Source organism: Calidris pugnax, unplaced genomic scaffold, assembly GCF_001431845.1.
Source record: "Calidris pugnax isolate Ruff unplaced genomic scaffold, ASM143184v1 scaffold260, whole genome shotgun sequence".
Lineage (NCBI taxonomy): Eukaryota > Metazoa > Chordata > Aves > Charadriiformes > Scolopacidae > Calidris > Calidris pugnax.
In genome coordinates, this window is record NW_015090979.1 from 27,298 (window position 1) to 33,724 (window position 6,427).

Consider the following 6,427-nt stretch of genomic DNA (forward strand, 5'->3'; position numbering starts at 1 on the left):
CACATTATTATCAAAATAACCATCTAAAATACCACGGTACTACTCTCCTCGGGCACACCCTCGCCTTATTGCTGAGGGGACAAAGTTATCCATTTCAGATATTCAACTGCAACATTTCCAGCCAGCCAGTCTGGATAATGTTTCTATCAAGAGGCTAACCCAGCAGCCTTCAAGCTGGTATTCCCCCAACACCCCATCCATGGAAGCAATTTGCAATTGCCAGTGACAGCAGTGTCACAGGAGACATCGAGTGGTTCACCTTACCTTCTGAAGAAGGGACCAACAGCAGATGTCACCTTGATTTCACCCCAGCAACTTCCCTCAACAGCTAAATTAGACAAAAAAAGAGGAGATGGACACAGAAATCCAACCAGTTTGCAAGCTGCTGGAGAAGATCAGTGTCCACCCGGCCACCTTAGTGTCCCCTGCTACCCTTCCTTAGTCTCACAGTCAAACAGGATGAAGAAAATAAAGTGTTTCAGTATTCATAAAAATAGCTTGAAGTACTATCACAGCTTTAAGCCACATAAAAGAGAAATAGCGTTAAAAGATAATACTGATATTCAAGAATTTACTGAGAACTTCACGTTGTGTGTTTCCATAGATAGCTGCATAAGCTTGATGGCAACGTCAGCCCCTTTATTTCAGATGCAGAGAGCAAGCATGATTCTGGATCCATAATCAGAATGCAAATGAATAAAATAATCCTTTACATAGAGATGAAGGAATCAGCATGTAATGCAAAATACTGGCTATAACCCTGCCTGCTGCCTTCTGTGCATTCCTGCAAGTTAATCAAGGTGAAATGGGCAGTCAATCACGCTTTGAAACAGCTAACATTTTATGCGGAAATTCCACAAACTGGCATTTTGTTACAAAATAGATTTCGTTTTATTAGAAGACGCCGGCTGGCTTCAATACCATAGTCAGCAAGATTTTTAAATTGACACCTCCATTAAAAATGCCTGGGAGTATTAAAAAAAATAAAAATACACTGTTTCGTCCATCAACACACAAAAAAAATCTTAGGTATGGTTTTAAAAGAAGTCTTGCAAAAGTGAGTTTTACTGGAAGTAATTAAACAATGGTTTTTGCAACATTTCCCCCCACACACTAAAGCTGATTCTATGTTCCCTTTAAGGCAATAACAACAACAACACACATGAACAGCGATCTACACGTTTAAGCTTATTACTCCATTTACAGATATATCAAAGTGGACACTCATTATAATCAACAAGCTTTTATGGAGGCATAACATATGTTTAGGAGCATTTATAATCATGGTGCAAGACAGATATTACTCCCAACAAACCCTACCAAGTTATTTTCTTTTGAGGTTCCAGCAATATTGCAGCAGACTGCAGCCTAGCTATTAACATGCTTTTCACATCCCTGAATTAAGATTAGACATTCAAGTTGTGTCATGTAAATGCCATCAATTTTCTCTTAAGAGAAGTTCTTTACAGCTGCACAGCCCAATAAAAAGCTTTTTTAACACAAAAGACCAAAGCCATTTTACTTTTAATGTTTCTCCATGAACACGAAGAGTAGTTTGACAGAACTTCAAGGAAGGAAATCAGGCTGGATAATTCAAGTACTTTTTTTCCCTTGAAATTCATACTTGAAGGTCATAAGAAGTTCCATGCTTTTTTGTTGTTGTTTTGTTTCATATTGTTAAACTATAGCAACCATGAATCATAAGCAGAAATTTTTGTTCTGAAGCATTAAGCTGTAGGTGTATCTGGAATGGCACTCATTTCACAGGGACGATGATGTTATAGGAGTCCAGAAAATGCTGACACAGCGCTGAAATTAAGGTCAGGCATGTTTCAGAGCAAAGTAAGGGATCAAACATCTCTCAAACAAGAGGTACATGACTCTCCACACTCCCCTCACCAAAACTACCTGCAATTTTAACAGTCGTTGTACTTATATATATAAAAATGGAAGGCAACCAAAAATGCCTGTTAAATTCTTGACATACATCTACAGTAAGAACCAACAACTGTAGCTTCTAGGGCAACCACAACTGCTCAGGTAGTGAACCCTACACTTGAATCCGCAGAAGCAACCCAAATTGACTCAAAAGTTGTCCTCAGTCCCCATCACTCAAGAGCTCTGCTTCAGCTCCACCAGGACGTTTTCTGAAGGCCACAAAAGGAAGGGACACACCAATGACCAACCCCACAAATCCTCACACATGACTTCAAACCCTTTTGTGGATGCTCATAGCAGAGAAGCACTTATATGACACCTTTTGAAATAAATTTGCATACACAGTGATTTACATCGGGCTAGAAATGTGGAATAGTGGTAAGAAAGAGCACATTGTGCCTTGGGATAGTTGTAGACCTTAATGCTAATCCTGAATGCAAATGTATTCTGGAAACTGATGTAACTATAGATAAAAAACTGCAAGTCCTGCAAAACAAAGATTTAACTAGTGACATCTTTGTAAGAAGTATAGCACAGTAACAGTAGCTCTGAAGAACACAACAGTTGGTGCAACCAGCATGACCATCAAGTCCTCAGTATTAGGGGGATTTCCCTCTAGCCTGGCTCCAAAGTTAGGCATTAGTCTTCAAAGTTGCAAGCATTTAATCTAACAGTGAAAATCCTAAATCAAATACTTGCATTCATTTCACATAAGATACTCAAAGCTTGATCCATTTCATTGCAGCCTCAGTTTTTAAGGACCATAAACTACATTATCTCCTTCCTCTCCCCCATCAATCATTAATTGTTAATTATTCTAGATAGAACAAACTTTTAAGGTACCACGATAAGCCTCATTGGTCTGAAAGACCAACTATGCACCTAGGAAAAACAGGGGAATTACATACAGGTACAAGATAACAGCATATTATCATCGGTTATTAACAGTATTTTATCAGAGGTTATCTTATTTAATACACTCAACGTTAATTGCAACCTAAAGATCACTACATCACCAATAGAAACTTCTCAATATCTATCCTGTCCATCATTTTAAGTTTACCCCAGATCAACAAGCAGAATTTGACTTACATATCAACACCCCACAAATTATTCGGCATAGACAATACTATGTTATTAACGCAGATAAAACACACATGTGAAAATAGCTCTCAGTGTTTTCTCCTGGGCTAAAGCATGGCTTCACCTGGTAAACAGGCGAACACTGTCCATTCAGACTGGAAAAATAAAGCAAGAAGAGCAGAAAGACACCAGGTCTGGTATGAACAAAAGATCCAATACACAAAAGAACGAAACTTCAAATTCTGCATTTTAATATAGTATCTGAACCACATTGCTCTTCACATTTGAATCGGATGACTTCAGTACTGGGCATGCAAGAGCCTTACTTTCAGCAGCTATAAACCCTGACTTTCCAGAAAATTTTTTCTGATCTCCCCTTCTACGCAGGACATATAAGCACACTTCCATCTCTTCTCACTAAAATGAGGGGTTTTTTTTCCCCACAATGGCCATGAAACTCACTGCTAGTGTCACACAAATCAGTGTGGCACAGGCATATTAATTTACCTATAGTTTTGTTGGTTTTTTTTTTCAGTGGCACAGGCATATTAATTTACCTATAGTTTTGTTGCTTTTTTTTTTCATAACACATAACTTCAAAACCCTATTAAATACAAATGAGACTGAAGCTGTTATCTCCTGAACTAGGGATGTGCAACACTTCAAGGATAGTGTGCACTTTGTATTATTTGTTTCCAAATTAGAGTCAGGATGCCAGCAGAAACTTAGGGGACCCAAGATATATTCTCTTTTAAAATAATAATATATAACCAATCCTCTTATCTAGCATGTTTTTCTGGGATGCAAACCATAGCTTCAAGCCAAATCTCAGTGAGTCCAGAATTTGTTAGGAGCTGGAATTGTTTTCTCACAGATGGTGCTCAGGAGGAGTTGTAGTTCCCCCATTCATGGGCCAATTCTGTTCAAAAACACGTCTGTGTGCCACCTCTGGCCTCCACACCAGAACTCTGACTTCTGTTCCATGTCCATCTATGCCTCTGTAATCCATCTGACGTTCATCAGGCAGCTCCTGAGTGAGGATTATGGATACAGGTATGAGCCATGTTTAAAAACACATCTGCAAGCAGCAGATCTGGAAACTGTATCTCAAAATACAAGATACAGTCATGCTCATCACATCTTCTCAGCAACTCCCCAATATTCCAGGAACTAATAACCTACAGAACTCAATAAACACCACTAATTAAGGGTTAATCTGAAGGTCTGGAAGGGTAAGCCTTATTTTGCACATTTTCACCAATATCTTGAAAAGTAGCAACTGTAGTTCTAAATCCTTTAACAAAACCAAAGATTTCCAGAAGGCATGATGAAACAGCAGTTTCCTTTCGGTTTCTTGTTTTCTTTCACTACATCCTTTCAGTTACAACCCTTTGGTCATAACTCCCCAAAACTTCTACTCTGAAGGTCCAGAGGATGGCTGGGATGGTACTAACAAATATCAAAATGATCCTTTGCCCTGAAATTAGAAAAATGCTGCCCCTGCTCGTTTCCCTCAAAACTGGATTTAAGAGAGAACTCTGACCTCCTGCTTTCAGTCAGTCCTTAACAATTTACTAAAATAAATTCACCTCTCCAAATTGCCCCAGTGGCCTTTTATAAGGCAGGTAGAGATCACATACTACAGGAAATTGCAATCAACATGAGAGCAGCAAACAATACTGCCATAAAAACGTCATGTACGTTAATCTATAAAGCAGCAGTTTAAGATCACTCCTAAAGGTCAATTCATTAAATTTGTTGGGGGTGTCTCTCTTCTTTGGCCAAAAGCAGGAAGAATCAGTTGTCTGAAAAAAACCTTAACCCTGCAAACCAAGTGCCTGGTATTCAAGCAGACATAATCAAACGTATCCTCCTAAAAAAAACCAAAACAACCAGACCAAACCCAGGTAAAAGGCAGTAGACTGCCTCATGTTTTTAAGGCCTTTATGTTAACTTCCAAAAAATAAAAACAGACCATGAATTATTATCAGCCAGATATGAACATTTAGAAAAGCTCCAGGCTAAGAGATTCATTTCACAGGCAGTCCCAGTTTACAAATAAGATTAATGAGAACATTTCTTCAGACTACTATTTTTTTATTTTTTTTTTTAACTACTGATACCTTTTCTTTTGAGTGACAAACAAGCAGCCTTGTAGTTGGCCTGAAACCCAGTTGCCTCCCTCCCCCCATACCTCCTGCATCACTTCTGGCAAGCAACTCAGATGCATATATAATTGCAACGGTATTTAGGTACCCAATTCCCAGAGTCTACCAATACTTAGATTTATCTAGATAAGTGATTATAGCGCTGTGGAAAATGCTCACAGCTCAAGTCTGGGGACAAGGAGCAACACAGAGAAGAGTCATCCCTTCTACAAAGTTTACACTGAGTTTAGGCACCTACACAGCTACACACTTTGAGAGAGCTTGGAAAGAGGGCTGCAAATGAGCGAGGACACTAAACAAGAAAACATGTAAACACAAAGATGTTTGAAAAAAAAAACAACACACACTTAACTTGGGAAAAAAATAAGCCAGCCCTTCTTAAACCTAAGGTTGAGATAGAGCACTGTTGTCCTCAAATTAAGCAATTCGGTTCTTTCCACGAGGTTTTTTTTTATGACCAAGCTCCTCAGCTACACTACATCCACTTCAACCCCAGCAGTGTCAGTGCTGGAAAAACCCTTAGTGTAGGAAATTCTCTGGCGACTGCAGCATATTTCCTCACTGTTGGTCAGACTGCTGTCAGCTCGGCCATCAGACCTCTCTCCCCGCTAGAGCCTAACTCACAGCAGTTCCAATTTAACTGGCTTTTATTCCTTCTGTAGGGAAGTCCAGGTCTGGAGGGGTTCGGTGTGCGTGGAGTATTCCCTGGGCAGACACTTCTGCAGGTGTGGATGCTGCAGAAGGACACTCTCCTTCCCAACAAAGATACTCACAGATTGCTCAAGAAAACGTTAAGGAAAGAACCAGAAAGGATGTAGTCAGCTCTTTGTGTACACACTTTTAAAATACAAAAGGCCACGCACACCCCCACCCCCCCCCCCTTCACCAAAAAATCTGTTACAGATCGTCCACGAGTGCAATATAAAAGGCATTCAATTGAAAGTAAAACAGGTCTGAAAAAAAACCATTGGATTTCACGCTTCACAGGTGTGGTTTTCCCCAGTCAGAAAGCGGTTAATGGGATTTTTTTTTAGAAGATTCCATAATGATTAGTCTGCTCAAAGATTCGCTAACCCCCTCCCCCACCCCGGGCACCCTCCCTTCGGGCGGCCGTAGGGGTGCTCCCGGGCCCCCACCGCCTCCGCCAGCGGTGGGGGGCCCGGCTCCTCGCCCGCCCTGGCCGCAGACAACCACCAAAAACGGCTTTTAAGATGTCGGGAGCCGGGGAGAGGGGGGAG